At 41.6% G+C, this 16,003-nt stretch overlaps 1 long non-coding RNA gene across 1 annotated transcript in view; it reads right to left on the bottom strand.

Annotated features, from left to right (window-relative positions):
* Window positions 1-406: 406 nt before the first annotated feature.
* LOC109319201 overlaps window positions 407-16,003 on the bottom strand; it is a 17,212-nt gene continuing 1,615 nt past the window's right edge. The window contains exons 3-4 of the long non-coding RNA XR_002103408.1: window positions 14,966-14,969; window positions 407-416 (exon numbers count right to left, since the gene is read on the bottom strand). This is a non-coding gene — a long non-coding RNA (uncharacterized LOC109319201). The remainder of the gene's footprint in view (window positions 417-14,965; window positions 14,970-16,003) is intronic.

Genomic DNA, 16,003 nt, shown 5'->3' with positions numbered 1-16,003 from the left:
GTCCACTGCTACCCCTGCATCTAAGGATTTGGTGACCTGGTCATAGAAGGCCACCAGGTTGGTCTGACAGGACCTGCCTCTAATGAACCCGTGTTGGTTGCCCCTAAGCATAATCTCCCTTACTGGCCCCTCGTGGACATGTGCCAGAATAATTGTCTCAAAAAGCTTGCCCAGGATTGAGGTAAGACTAACTGGCCTATAGTTTTCTGGGTGCATGTCAAGTCAACACCAGCACATGGGTTTTTAGTGATGCTTACTGCATAGTAGCCTAATACTACTGCACAACAGTGTATTGGCACAGTTTTTGCCCAGCACACTACTGCATAGTGTTATTAGGCTACTGTGCAGTTGGCATCTCATGTAGACACACGGTCTTACTTTGTACTTGAACCCACCTGGGCTTTTGTGGGGATCTCCTCTTCACCCCTTTTCTAGTCTCTTCCCCCTGGTCCTCTGAGTACTAAACAAGGATCAGGCCACTCCAGCTCTCAAAACAAAAGAAATACACTCCCTTCCCCTGAGATAGTTAAGACAACCTGTGTGTGTCTACATGAGACTCTTAATGCCCATTGGACTAATTCTACTGCACATTAGCATGGCTGGCAAAACCCATGCTAATTCATGGGGCTAGGTCACTGACCATTAACCATCACAAAAAAGCATTTATTTGCACTAATGTGCAGCAATACTGATTATAGTACATTAAGCTAGTATCTGTAATTATGGGTACTAAACTTAATGCACTGTAATTATGGCACATTAATGAACGTGTAGTAGCAGTGCATCCATATTTGGTTAGAAAATAAAATGTAGGGAGAGGTTAACCTCTTTTCTGACTCCCATAAGCAATGACACCATTGTTCCTGGAAAGTGTTTGATGTCCATCCACTCTCTGCTCTCTGTGACTATAGGTTCATCTTATTGACATAACCAAATTCATATTTAGAACAATGCCAGGAAGCAGTGCTTAGCCTCTCTCTGGGACTGACTTTAGAAACTCTGTTGTTTCCTACAGTTTGACATTTCCCAGTGGCTTGACAGCCCAGAAGTGCAAATCTTACTCTTCTTCCTAACCGCATGGAAGAGCTATAGTGAACTTGCATGATAAAGTAGATGAGCTTAAAGGAGCTAATTCAGAGACTGAATCACGGCTGAGCCATTCACAGTAACGCTAATACACTTTATTACATCCTACAGCTGCCCAGCTTGCAAACAAAAGTGAAATGTTTCTGGTGCCAAGGATATCTGATCCAATTCGTCTCAATTTTCCTATTCATGTGGCAAGTCCCCATCAGGAAGCTGGCCTCCAATCCCTTACAAAGCTCTTCTCAGTAAACAAATTCATACTCTTTATTTCTATTAATTTATTATTGGAACACTGTCTACAGGCTCCCACTATGAGAAAGATCAAATGCCAGCACATGCTTGTAGCTCTGCTATCTGCTATGGGATCTAATGTTCTGTCCTCATAAATCAGATTGCAGAAATGCTGCCAAAGGGAAGAGCCTCATTTGAGAAAGATATCTATTGTTCATTAATTGTTGTCATTTCATTTCCTGGTTATGAAAATTCATGTTATTACTGCTTGAAGACATGATCGTCTTGTCCTGAATATTTTTCAGTTGACTACAGTGTTCCAAATAGAACTGGATAAATACTCCAAAAAGATGCCCACACTTACATATCTAATTTTTTTTAATGAATTCACATTAGCTGTATTTGAGACTTCGGACAGGTTTTATAAAACCATTCAAACTATCTCCTTTGAAGAGCTGCACTACCACTACTGAAGAAAAGCAAATAAAGTCAAGAGACTTTGTAACAACCGCACACACATCATCTTCACTTATGTACGTGTTTGCGTCAAATTGCATGCCCACTTACCCCATCAAGGAACAGTAACAGCATCATGTAACACTTCTAATCAATTGCATATAGGACAGAGCTTAAAAACAAAATATTCACTTTAAGCCAATTACAACACTCAGAGTAGAAGAAATCAAAACAATGAATAAATATATTTAAATTCATGTCTAATCCACGAACCCACTATGCCTGCTATCTGCACCTTCAAACACTGTGCTGTTCCTTATGAGGTGCCTTCTCAACTAGAAGCTGTGTAGTTATGATGTCCTTGCAGTAATGAGCAAAACCATTGCTACAGAGGGAAAGGGCAACATGCTGAAGAACACTATCTCTTAACACTGTTGATCTGAACATTCAGACCATCATGTGGTGGTCATTCACTGCTTCCAGGATAGGGGACAACCTGTGCAGAACAGTGTGATGTGCTTGAGGACATTGCTGCTGTGTACAGTAAGCATTACATTTAGATCGACCAAACCAGGGTTGGGTTGATTTAAATGCCTCAGGAGGCACACTAACTTAGATCAAGAAAGAGATAACCCAATCTAGGAAGGGGGTTGATCTAGTGAATGCCTACATGTAATGCAGCACAGCCCCAGGGCTGGGAAAGGCCAGCCACTGACTCCAGCCATGGGACTGTGCTGTTCTTACCCTTCCTGATCCTGACTGGGTTATTTTTAGCTCCCTGATGTCCCTCTCTTGGACCTGGCATCCCTTCCCCGCTAAAGACCCACCAGCAGCCCCAACCCCAACCTGCCAAACCTCAACCCCCAAGACCCGCTAGTTCTCCACTCCTCCGCCCCCTCCCCACAACTGCCTTCAGTGCCCTGCAGACCTGCCTGCTCCTTTGATCCCACCAGCCTTTGCTCACTGCCTCCAGTCTAGGTTTAGGTGGCTTAAACTAAACCTAGACTGGGTGAGGCAAATGATTGTTCTCATGCTATGTATCTAGTTTAGACATGGCCTAAATCAATCTTTTTTGCAAGTATTCTGCCTAAAGCAAGGGGAAACACTCCTTCCACTAAGTTGTTCTTTATAAACTAGTCATGCTGTTCTAGTGATACATTTAAGCTTTAAAAGTTTTACTCTCAATGACAGGTGTTTTTGATGCAACACGATCAAGATATGCCACATCCAATATACTTAGTTCAGGCAAGACTACAATAATGAGTTGGCATATATAAAAAGGTAACTTTAGAAAAGAATTTGTCATTTAAAGAGTCACAAACAAGCACAGTAAGAACCAATGCATCTATGCAGTTCATACTTGATGATCTGCCAACTAGTTAGGACAGATGATGAGTTAGGAAATCTATTCATGTATTTTCCTATCTAAATGAGATGTTTTTCTACAGCTTTAATCCATGAAATATGATTTGCAGAAAAGCTTATTAAATTCAGTTTGCTCAAAATATTTATACTTTGAGTCTGGAAAAAAAAGATGTGTTTATATGTTGACAGTAATTGTGACTATGCATTTGATTGGCATAGTTTGAAATGCAGGTAAAAAGAGACTGGGAGAGACATTCATTTACTCTTCTAGAAAACTTTATTTTGGAAAATACTTGATGTTTGGGGAAATCTGGTGAATTCAACAGGAAAAAAATATTGCTGTCTGGTAGCACAGTCCCTAGGGATACAAAAAATGATTTAGCAGTATCTAGGATTTTTCAGCTGTATGTATTCCTCAATCCTACTTCAATTTGTTGAGCTGTAGACTGAAGCATGTGCTGTTTACACTTTGCATTTTTATGGTCCCTTCCAAATGGGAATCTCAGAGTATTTTTCAAACATGACTGAATTAATCCTTGCAATTGAAGCAGTGAACAGTTTCCATAACATCCTCAAGGGCACAGAAAATGGATTCACCTCATCGGTTGCCCTGGTAGAACACAGATTACAAGCCCCCAAAAATGAGAAATCTACCAAAAGAGCTGACTCAGTGATGCACCTTCTCTACAACTTTATCTTTGCAGAGGTGACCTGGAACAGAGGAGAGAGCTTCAACTGCAAAAGTTAATTTGGCCCATGCTGTCTGACAATTCACAAAACTATCCTTTTCCAATATTGGGAAATGGGTTGGGATTGGATGACTGAGATGTGGTTCCAAGATAAATATTACAGAAAATACATATTGGGTATATAGCAACCAATGGAAAGAATTGCAATGTGGGGCAATGACTTGATAACTGATGCTGGAATGGAAGAGGCTGAATAAAGGGGAAAGAGCAAAAGATATTCTATTAAGCATTGTAAATCCCACTCAAAAACTTTGATATTCAAAGCTAAATCTTTCATTCCTCTTCTAAGCATAGCGGTAATTAGAAAACTAACTCCCCCGACAGCAAGGTTACAAATACTGACTTAAACTGAAAACAAACAGAAGTTTTGCTACCTTTTAAGCAACTCCTGTTTTCTCTCATTTCACTGAGGATGAAGTTTGAAGAATTGTTGGTATGTTGGAACACAACCCCACTAAATACAAAATAAAAATCTAACTCCTTTTGATGGTCTTGAAAAACCTTCTCTTAGTTTCTAATGTCTGTGGAGGATCCTAATTATATGACACCATCTCATATTAACTGACCAACAAATTACTATGAAAATTCTTGTAGGAGCAGAGAACCCACTGCCTCTCTGGATAAGCACAGCTGTGCAGTATGTGGTACCGCAGACACACCTGTGGCTCCGCACACCTCACATTCAGGTGTTCTCTAAACTGCAAGGTAGCTACACAGAGGTGGTGGGTTTTTTACCCCTGGAAATCCCAGGGTCAAAAAAGTCAGTGCAAAAAAAAAAAAACTGGGGCAGTATGCACCATCCAAAACCAGTCAGCGCTACACTCCAGCTGCCAGACAGGCTCCGAGCAGCAAGATCACCACAGCTGCAACCCCAGAAAGCCCCCAGGATCCCAAGTAAGGCTTCTGGGGCCAGCACCGTGCTGGTTCCAGCCTCCCCTACCTCACCCAGGGTAACCTGCCACGTGCCAGAGAGCTCATGGCACAGGTGTTCCCCAGGGAGAAGTAGCAGCAGTACAAGGTGTGCTGCTGCTTCTTGTCCCCAGGGAAACGAATGTCCACACTCATGTGGAGGCAGCCTCAGAGTTTTTGGTTATGTTTATCTTTATGCCAGGCAATAAACCTATTAAAACATAAAAGATAAACCAGTGGTGCTCAACCAAATTTCCAGATCCATGGTGTGGGGAGCCCTGCAGTCCGGATGACATGCTAGCAGCTAGCAGATTGTGCTAGCTTGCAGTCAGGCTAGTGAGCATAGTCACTCTGCATCCACATCTGGTGCACAGGGTTGGGCTGGCACATGGATGAACCCAACATGCCCCCACTATGCCTCACCTATGCACGTGCCTCCCCCTGCCCAATGCCTCACCTATGTCAAGAAATATATTTTTCTAACAGGGCACTAAGATTTTGAACTGTGTTAACACTTAACAGTATTTTATCAAAGTTCATGTCATCTGCATAGGCCAGCAGTCTGAAGCATCCAGGTCTCCTGTTACTCTCCTAATTGAAGCAGTTTTCAAGGTTTAATAATGCCATCACTTAGGCAGAAGCCCTGATATTTAAGAATAAGCACTAGATGGAGTAAGCAAGTATTTTCAGTGTATACCGTGCATTCAATATATATCCTGTTACAGCTTAAAGGACAAAAAAATCTTTGTTCATCTAGTCATATATTTTTTTCCATATTTATACCTACACATTTATATAGGACCAAAGAGACATTATGGTTAGATCCTTGGCTGCTTTAAATTGGCATGATTCCATTAACTTCAATACAGCTTTAAAATTTATACCAAGTAACACATGATATGATCCATATTAAACTTAAGGCAGTTAATCACATCTTAGGCTGTAACCCTGACACATGTTAAAGAAATTAATGGCATTATAAAATGAGGAATAAGCCATAAAGCTATTCCACAAAAAATATATAATGACTTTGTGACTGGTTCCTATGATGTCATTAATTGAACATGTGGCCAGGTGCATCCCTGTAGCTGGGAGTCGCGTCACCTGATTTGGGCCCCCAGCCACAGGAGCACACCATGTTCTTCCATGGCTGGGAGCCCCATCAACTGCAGGATCCCACCTGCAGGAGCACATGCTGTGCCCCTGCAGCTGATAGCCTGAATCAACTGATGGAACTGAGCCGCAGGAATGCATAGTGTGTCCCTGTGGCTGGGGGCCCAAATCAACCAATAGATCTCCCAGTCACAGTGCATGGTGTGCCTTTGTGGCTGGAAGCCCCATCAGCAGACAGGGCTCAGCTATAGAAGCCTACGGTGTGCTCAGGAAGGAAATGCCTTGACTCCCCCAGTTATACAGCATGATGAGATCTGATGCTCAAATTCCACATTCACACCTCCTGCCATGCATGTTTGGCAAGCACGTTTGTGTAGATAGCGCATCAGATCCTATCGCAGCTTTCCCTACACATAGCAGGGTTCTATATCAATGGGTCTAAGCCTTTTTTAGACTCAAGGAACCCCTCAGAAAATGTCACTCTTAGCTTTTACTTGTTAAAAATAACAGAACAATTCTTATGTTGCAAAGAACTCAAAAAGACCACTATAGGATGCAAGTTTCTGATAGCATGGATTCCTATTTAAAATCTCTGGGTGTATCATATGAATCATGTAGGAGCTTGCACACCTGATATTATGCAGCACTCTGTAACACCTTTAAAAGGATCTCACAGCATCCTATATATTAAAAAGTGAAGTGACAAAGCAAAAGCACAGCTTCATATTTCTAAGAGGATGGTTTGATTAATATCATAAAGCCATTCATAATAGATATCAGTCAACAAAAATCTCTCACTTATCCTGGTATTAGTAAGTCCATTGATAGATGGCTGGAGGTGGGGCTAGGGAGAGGGTCTGTGCTGGGTCAGCTCTGGGAGAGCTCAGGCATGGGTCCACTAGGCACTTAGCCAGAGCAGCTGAGTGTGTGCTTAGCAGGGTGGCCATTGGTCCTGTTTTATACTGGACTATCCTGTTTTTAAACACTTTGTCCCCTGTTGGTTTCTAAATGAAGAACAAACTGTAAAAAGTCCTATTTTTCAGCCCATTGGTGGAAATACATGATAAACATTTGTCCTCATGATTCTATTGGCTGTGTCTAGTAGCCAGGCGGGGCAGGGTTCCAAGCAAGCCAGGGAGGCGGGAAAGGAGGGAAGAGGCCTTTTTGTGGAAGCCCCACCCCTCACTGCTGATTGGCTGAGGAGGCAATTACTCTGATCTTCACTGCTGATTGACTAGGGGCCATTCCACCCCCCTCATCAAGGGGATGCCCTGTATTCTGGGGATGTGTCAGCAGCCACCCCAGGGCTGAGTGCTAGTGTGCCTTCCTAAGAGGAGGGCTACAGATGAGCCTGGGATACCAGCTGACATCAATCTAACTTAAATCAATAAGGGATCTGCTACATAAGTTCAATTCACTGGTCTAACCTAAATCATTTATATTTGAGTGCACATCAAACCACATCTATCTCAGACTGGTTTAGACCATTTTTGGATCTCTCTATGTGTCTTTTGTATGGTTATAGGTTTAAAGCAATTTCCATCACTTAGACCAGTTTCTGTGTAATACCTATACCTGGTCACAGGGACAAGGTATTCTTGAACAAAAGCTGTAAAGCTATTGCGTAATCCTACTACATCAGATGGGCATATCTCCTAAGTACAACAAGTTTTCTCATAGACCTGTTTCTGCTGGCATTAAATCAAAGTGAGCACCCAGCCTTGAAGGAGGTGTGCTACTCTGTTCATTATAAGAAAACTAAGATTCTTTCACCTACATTTTTCAATATAAAACTCTCCTCAAGTCTCCCATGGTACACTGTTATATTTGTTTCCAGTTTTGTGACATATCGGGATTTGAAGCATAACAGTTAACCCAACACTTGGTAATGTACAGTGACAATAGCTAGAGCCATATAAGCAACCAGAATGGCAGTATTAGGCACATCATCACATGTGGGCTGGGGTGAAGCAATCCTGTCCTGTTCTATTAAGCAAACCATTTGGAAGAGATTGATGTTTTTGTTGGTAAATACCCTGGCCTGAATTCTGATCTCATTATGCCAATATCAGAGTGAAATATATCCAGTATGACCTGTGAAGTTATTCAGGTTTACATCACTATAATGATGTCAGAATGCAGCCTCAAATGTACACTTGTGGTCAGACTTCAGTACATCCACAGTATGATTAAATTCCCTAATGAAAAGAAACAAGACTTACTTTTGCATACATGCCATTTATTACAGGCAATCTAGCAATCAAACCCCACCTAACTGCTAATTTAAGACTCCTTAGACCTTATTCTTATTGTATACATATGTTCTTTTCATTATTGGTTTATATCCATAGTTATATAATAAACGCATTCCAGATTTCCTCTCCATATGCTTAATGCTAAACAATGCTCTGGTCTATAACTAATGTCTCCCTCCTGTCACATAAAAGATTTATGGTTAAAATAAAGACATAACAATTTATGTGAGAGGCAGACATAGAAAGAGAGAAAGAGACAAAAAATATTAATCCTTGAAGTGATCTTCATGAAGCACATTGGGCCAGATGCTGACATCACTTTTGCCAAGATATTGCTAAACAGCTTCAATGTTCATTCTAAACAGAATGACAGTAGGATAAGGCTGACAGAGAAAAGGGGAGAAAGTCTATCACACAGTGATCTGAATATCCAAAGTTTATAATGATAGTCATCTCTCACCTTAAAGAATAGACGCATAGTAATTTGGAAAAGTACATTTCACACCACACTCCAGCTAAGAGGAAAGGGTCATACTTAATGAGGTGTTCAAAGCTCATCACAAACTGAACGTCTATTTTATCATCAGAATGGGGCCAAGGGTATTACACAGATGTAATCAAATTATTTCCTGAACAGTCTTTGACATGAAAAAACAATAGTACACTAGAATGAGAGGCTATATATGTGCCACTATGGGCCAGTTTGAAGTGAAGATAGTCAATTGCTCTAATTTGTGTCAAATATGTCATATGTTAAATGAGATGTGTGACGACCTTCCTGGAGCTTACCCAGGAAATGAGAAGGTATTTAGGCAAAAACTCATTGGAAATATTTGGGCATATTTTTCACACAAGTATGCTAATGATCTCTTGCTAATGACCTAATTAAAAATGCAATAGGCAAGGCAGGGGAAACAGTTTTCTGCAGCATTGTTTTGATATTAATGCACAGAAAAGGAGATGATAGTACAGCACATGAAAAGAACAATTCAATCTTAATATTATGGAAGAGGAGATTTCCTTAAGAAATTACTTTTTCTCATTGGTAGTTTTAATTCTTTCAGGCCACAGAGTCCAGTAAAGCAGTTAGGAAAAATGCTAAACTTAAAATTTAAGAAGACTACTCATATACACAAATGTAAGTACTTTACTCACTCAGAATCTCAAAAGGAAAAGGAAGAATAGCATAAATTTAAAACATTGTAATAATATCAAATTGAAAACAATTCAAATTTTACAGTACAGACCCCATAAAGATCTGCAAATACATCTATAATATTCTCAATAATATCTAGTTCATATGTCAGGCAAAACATAAATATACCAGTGTAGTAGTGGCCAAAAAAGACTTCCAGATGAATCAGTTCTTAGCTCAATGAGGAAATTATCATGATCATATGATCAGATAGAAACCAGAGATAATCTACTATTGTAGCAAAATAACAGTAGCTGAGAAAATAAGTGTTATTATTATTAAGGTGCTAGTCTACATGCAAGATAATCATTTCCTCTGTTAGTCACAGATCTTTTTTTGTATGCTGTATACTGTGTTACTTATTACAAAGCACTTCCCAAGACTTACCCCACCCCTAAAATCATTCCCAGTTTGTTCTGTGTTTCCAATTAGGATATAATTGCAGATTGTGGACAAAATGAGGGTAAGAAAGGAAAGGGAGAATGCCTGCCTCCAAAGATGAGCTCCAAAGCTTTAGGTTCATGTTTCCATGCCAACAAATTGCACATAAAAAGGTCTAAAAACTGCAGTGGTTTTGTAAGGAAAGTGCTATTAATTTTTCTTCACCCACCCTCTGGAAATATCATCATAAGATTGATTCACATTTATACACAAATAAAAACCAGTTAGAAAGCACAAAGAAGTTCCCAGGTTACCCATAAGAAGTTCTGTATATGCCTACTAAGACAAAAAGTAAATTTTCAAAAACACCTAAGTGACTTAGCAACACAAATCCCATTGATTTTCAATGAGACAAAGTAAGAAACTCATTCAAAAAAGGCACTAAGAAATCTACATGCAGCTAGGGCAGATTTAGGAGTAGAAATCCAAGACCACAATCCACAAAAACATGCTTTGGTACCTGAGTCCATAAGTGTCTAAGTAACGTCACTGGCAAAAACGTAGGTACGTGATGGGAACTGAATAAGTGCCTTTCTCATGTCTAGCCCCATTTGGTAGTCATGAATTAGGTGCATCTTTCAGTGCAAGATGGCTGACATGCATGATCCAGTAGACATGTGACATGCATGATCCGGTAGACATGCTCAGTGGATACCTAAAACACACACACACACACACACTCAGAACAGTGGTCATGGACACTTTTCAAAAACATAGCCAGAGGAGGAGATGGTGGTGATGCTGATGCTTGCCTTTTTATATGATAAGGCTACTGGCTAAAGCGGTCTCTCAAGGTGAGAGATCTCAGTTCTAGGTCCCTCTCAGTTTGACAGGGTACAAACCCCGGCCCTCACCTCCATGGAGAATGCTCTAATCTCCAGGCTATAGGCAAAGCTGTGTGGAGGGCACTCTCTACCCCACAGAAAGAAACCCCAATCCTTGCATAAAGCCTGATGGATGGACACTCTCCTGAAGGTGGAAGATATGAGCTGGTTGCTCTCAAGCTGAGAAGGGCCAAAACTCAGGGTTCCCTTTTCCTGAGGAGTGAACTAACCACTAAGCTATTAAATAGAAGATTATCAACACTAGCACCTGTCATGTTGTAGAAAGAAACCCTTTTGTATGCTCCCCTTCAAATGTGAAGCTCCTGCATATGGCAAAAGCCCCTCTTTTAGTATTTGCCCCCTTTTGGGGATGCTTTCTCTTTTCTACCTTTTCTTCCTTCCTCTCTCTTTTTATTTTATCATATCACTATTATTTTTATATAAGGTGTATTTGTAGTGAAAATAGAGCTTGCAGATAGTTTTACAGATGTACTTTAAGTTTAAAAGTTAGTTGTACCATGTAACAATGTTAGCAAGAGCAGGAATCTCTGTATGGAGCAGGTCCCTGAATGAATCATGGTTGATTGTGTAACACAGTACAGTTTAGATAAGTATGTTAATGAGCGGCAATTAACACCTACAAATTCAGAGACCAAGGAGAAGAAAGAATCAATAAAGAGCCAGGAATTCCAGGAAACTTCATTGTTAAAGGTATGGAAGCCCCCGTTTGAATCACCCAACACTGGAAACAGATCCTTGGGGCTGAAATACCCCCTGATCAACCACTTCCAGAGCTCTATTTAACACATGTAGCACCATGAGCTAGCTGCTGGACACTGTCACTCAGTTGCACTAATTGGGCTGCCCAAAGAGCTCAATGGGCACAGCTATATGGCTTCTGGTTTAGGAGGTAGCCCATATGGAGCAGTGCATCATGCTTATGAGTGCCACTGCTGGGAATAGTAAGTGAATCAATCAAAATTCATCAACAGACTCCTGAGACTGTACATATGTGCAGACGTGACCCCTGGGGCTGACAGCTGCCATCCAGCAGCTACCAAGAAGTCAACGACCCCTGGATTGGGTAAGCCTGAGAACTGCGGAGTCACCAAAGTCTGCCAGAGAGGGATAAAAGGCAGAGAAGAATGACCCCCAATGGCACCATCTTTGACCTGACCAGCACCCTCCCTGTCCAGCCAGAAGACCAGCCGGTGACCCCCTTCTGAAGCAACATCGCATTGAACGAAGCCTCAACTGGCCATCAATGTCGGACTCCAGTGCTTCGGGATAGGTATATCTTGACACTGGTGCTCAGTGTTCAGAGCTACCAGTGTGAGTGTGCATGTGTGTGTTTGAGGGGATCAGCACCAAGATTTATGGTCTGACTTTTGCATCTGTCCAATAAACTAGAATTTTATGATGATCCTGTGAGTTGGTGCTTTGTAGCCAACAATCTTAGAAAAGAAAACTTCTTGTATCCAAAGGGATGACTTCAGCCATGTCCACACCATAAACTTACTATTCCCAGCAGTGGCACTCATAAGCATGATGCACTGCTCCATATGGGCTACCTCCTAAACCAGAAGTCATATAGCTGTGCCCATTGAGCTCTTCGGGCAGCCCAATTAGTGCAACTGAGTGACAGTGTCCAGCAGCTAGCTCATGGTGCTACACAGATGCAGTTACACTGTATCTGGTTTCAGAGGCAGCCTGTACAGAGCAATGTACCATGCCTGAAAACACTGCTGCACTAAATATAGGAATAGACTGTAGGCATCCAAAATCTCTAGTCTCACTTAGAACCCCAATTAAGGACTGGAAGAAGGCACTTAATTTCAGGAAAGAGAAATGGATTTCAGGCACATACCTCTTATTAGCATTTCCAATTGTTTACCTGAAGTATCCGCCCCATTCGGGATGCTGGTTGTTATTGGCACCAGATTTATGACCCAGTTACCTTGTTCAAGGCAGACCCAAACCCTCAGACTGATCACAGCCTCTCTACTTGATAACAGGCACATTTTATTGATACACAGTATTAGCAGATAATAATGCAAGCAACACAAAAAACTTCTCTATCCACCAAACTTAGAGCTGTCACAGAGGGAAGGTACTAGGGCTGTGCGAAACAGCACTGTTTCATTTCGACTTCTGTTTTGACATTTCAGTGGGGCAATGTTTCATCTCGAGTTTCATTTCATTTTGAAACTACTGTTCCATTTCGTTTCGTTGAAACTGTTTCGCTGTTTCGACACTGTTTCGACATTTTGCCCATAGGCTATAATGGGAAACCATGAAACTGTCTATACCTTTGTCAGTTCTTGCCTGATTCAGATGAAACATCCAGGGGGAGTAGCTCCTTCTAGTACCATGAAGGCTGCCAAGTTTCAAGGACATAGATGCAGGGATTTCTGGGAAATGGCATCTCAAATTCTTGAAAGCAACACTTGTGTCACATATGTGTGTTAAGGCACAATACGGTAAAAACTGCAGACGTGCTAGCCCCTGCTAAGGCCATGGAGCCTGCCAAGTTTCAAGGAGATAGGTACTGGGGTTTCTGGGAAACTGCATCTCAGACTGCTGACAAGCAAAACTCATGACATGGGTGACATTGTGAATGAGTTAAGGTGTGGTGGGGTGAAAACTGCAGGGATGATAGCCCCTGCTGATGCCATGAAGCCTGACAGGTTTCAAGAAGATAGGTACTGGGGTTTCTGGGAAACTGCACCTCAGGCTGCTGACAAGCAAAACTCATGAGACGAGTGGTAGAAAGCAGACCATTCAAATAATGCTGCCTTTTATGCTGTTTTTCTGTCCATCCCTCCACCATAGCACTGGGATTGGAAGGGACCTCAGGGAAGGACCAGTCACTGGCCAGATACACAGTCAATATGAGAGCAGTCCTTCCCTCTCTTCCCCAACCCTCTCCTTACTTTCTGTTTTCCTGCAGACAAGCCCTGCTTGAGTTTCAGAACATTTTGACTGCCCTTATTTTGTTTTGAGGCTGTTTCAAAGCCCTTCTTTTTGTTTCAATGTTGCTGTTTCGAGCTCAAAACAAGTCGACAGCATCAAAACAAATCAGATAGCGAAATTTCGCACAGCCCTAGAAGGTACATCTGACCAGTATGCAACCTTCACTCTGAGGTTTTCTCTTGATCTGTAGGTTGCAGACATCTGACATTCAAGGGCCAAAACCTAGCCCTTTCCTCCCCTCCCCCCCACCCATTCCCCCTTGGGGTGAGTGAAACAGGCTGATGGTGTCCCCTCTGTCCATGGGCCTTGGATCCCCTTCTTGGGGATGCTTTGGTGCTCTGAAATCCCTCCTTTTGTATTCTTTTCCCCTTCTGATGACTCACCATTTTTGGCCATCATTGACTGGTTTCCCTGTGGTCATTATATTGTTCACATTCTGTTCTGTCAGCATATTCCTTTGTTTTACATACCCATTGCATGCACATGTCTTAATTTAGTTATTTACTGGTGGTCTGTTCACCAAAACTGGAAATCCCAAGGGCTCTGCAGTTGGTCACTGTGAGCAAATCCCACATTATGTCATATTATGGAACAATGTAGAACATGTCTTCAGTTTCCTAGTCTATGTATGCCCGCTTGTTCATTGGCCACAGACATGGTGGTTGCTGGTTCCAGACACAGTGGGCCTTGAAGGAAACTTTGTCACAAACAGGCTTTTAGAAATCAATTAACTCTTGCCATTCCCCTGGACCACTGTTCTAATGCAATATTTACTTTAGCTACAAGACAGTTTCCAAAAGCAAACCTCTAAATACCATTACCTAGCCATCAATCCCCTCCTTGAAGGTCATTGGGGTTGTAGGGAAGACTTCCACCAGTCATTCACGAAAAGTATGACAGCATTTGTGGTCAGGGGCTCTAGTGGACTGGATATTGTTATGAGCCCTTAATCACTGTTCATTTGTCACCCATATCCCCTCTGACAGTTTTTTGCCTCATGATTCCCTAATCCAGCAACCACATTCTAGCCAACCAGGTTTAAGCAGGCCTTCCATACTGGGGCTTGGGAATGTATGGCCTGAGATGCCTTTTAAACCTTTTACACTTGGCATTCCAGGTAGCATTTCAATTAGCAATCATTGCTTATCTGATTGTCAGGGTGGCTGTTTAGACCAGAGAAACATCCCATGGTCAGAATCTTTGGGAAATAGACATATTCTCTGCAATTTTATCTCTCCTGTACAATAAGCAATGCTTTCCTTCTTGTTCCAACCAGTGTGTTTATTGCCATCATAGCACTACCAGTGTCTCTCATCCTGCAAGAGCCTGTAGAAATGCCAAGGGTCAGGCCCTTCCTGTGCAAAGAACATGCCTGGTGTGTACTGGGATGCCACCATTCTACTCCTTGTTTTAGATCTTTGAATTAATTCTGGGAATTAATATAGCTATATGTGAAAGAGTAAACAGCGACGCGGCAAAAAGAGCCAGAGAATGCCACTTCTGGAGCTATTACCATATTAGGATAGAAGCTCCAGGAAAAGAAAAAAAAGAGAAGAAGGGAGTCTCAGAAAGAGGGGGGCGGAAAAAAACGTCTGAAGGAGAAAGTAAGGGAGAAAGAAGATCTCCAGGAGATAAGACACTTACCTCAGGATTTTTCTCATCGCTGGGGAGAGCGGAGCTCTGAGAAAGAGAGGCAGATCCCTAAAGAGGCACCGGAGATGTGCTGAAAAGTAAACAAACAAACAAAAAGAGAAGAGTGAATTGACTCACTCCCACAAGCTTAGTGAAAACAACTGAGTGCTGACCACAAGGATTCAAGGCCTCAGGCACCCACCAGATGAAAGGTACACACTCAGGTTAGCAAAAGTAAACAGATAGAAATAACAAGACTTGAAGAGAAAAGTCTGCTCTAAAAAGAAAAAACAAGGAAATAAACATACAAACCAGAGTTAAAGGGACTTTGTTTACTAACACCAAGTTCAGTCCAACGAAAGGTTAAATAAGAACAGTATGTAGATAGAATTACAAAGTTGATATAATTGTTATTAAAAAAAGAGAAAAAAGGACAACTCCTGTTTAAAGTTGACAAAAGTTTGTATAGTGTTATAAAGAATAAAGATAAAGACTAGAGTTAATCTGCATCTGATTGTGAATATATATATTGGTGAGTGTGTGGGAATAATCGAGTGAAGTTGTCCTCTATAATACCTAGATTCCTAGTACAGACACCTAAAGAGCAAAATAAAACAACAACCCTCCCGACAAGTGATATCATAAAACAGAACATATTATAGGCTATACAGGAGGGCTATAGGCTATACAGGAGGGACAGGATAGGAAGGAAAGGTGGAGGAGTAGCACTCTACATCAAGAAGGAATATACTTCCTCGTTAATTAGCAAGGGGG

The sequence above is a fragment of the Crocodylus porosus genome, unplaced genomic scaffold (assembly GCF_001723895.1).
Source record: "Crocodylus porosus isolate Cpor-Errol unplaced genomic scaffold, CroPor_comp1, whole genome shotgun sequence".
Lineage (NCBI taxonomy): Eukaryota > Metazoa > Chordata > Crocodylia > Crocodylidae > Crocodylus > Crocodylus porosus.
The sequence above is the reverse complement of the archived record's forward strand: the minus strand, read 5'-3'. Positions and strand labels throughout refer to the sequence as shown.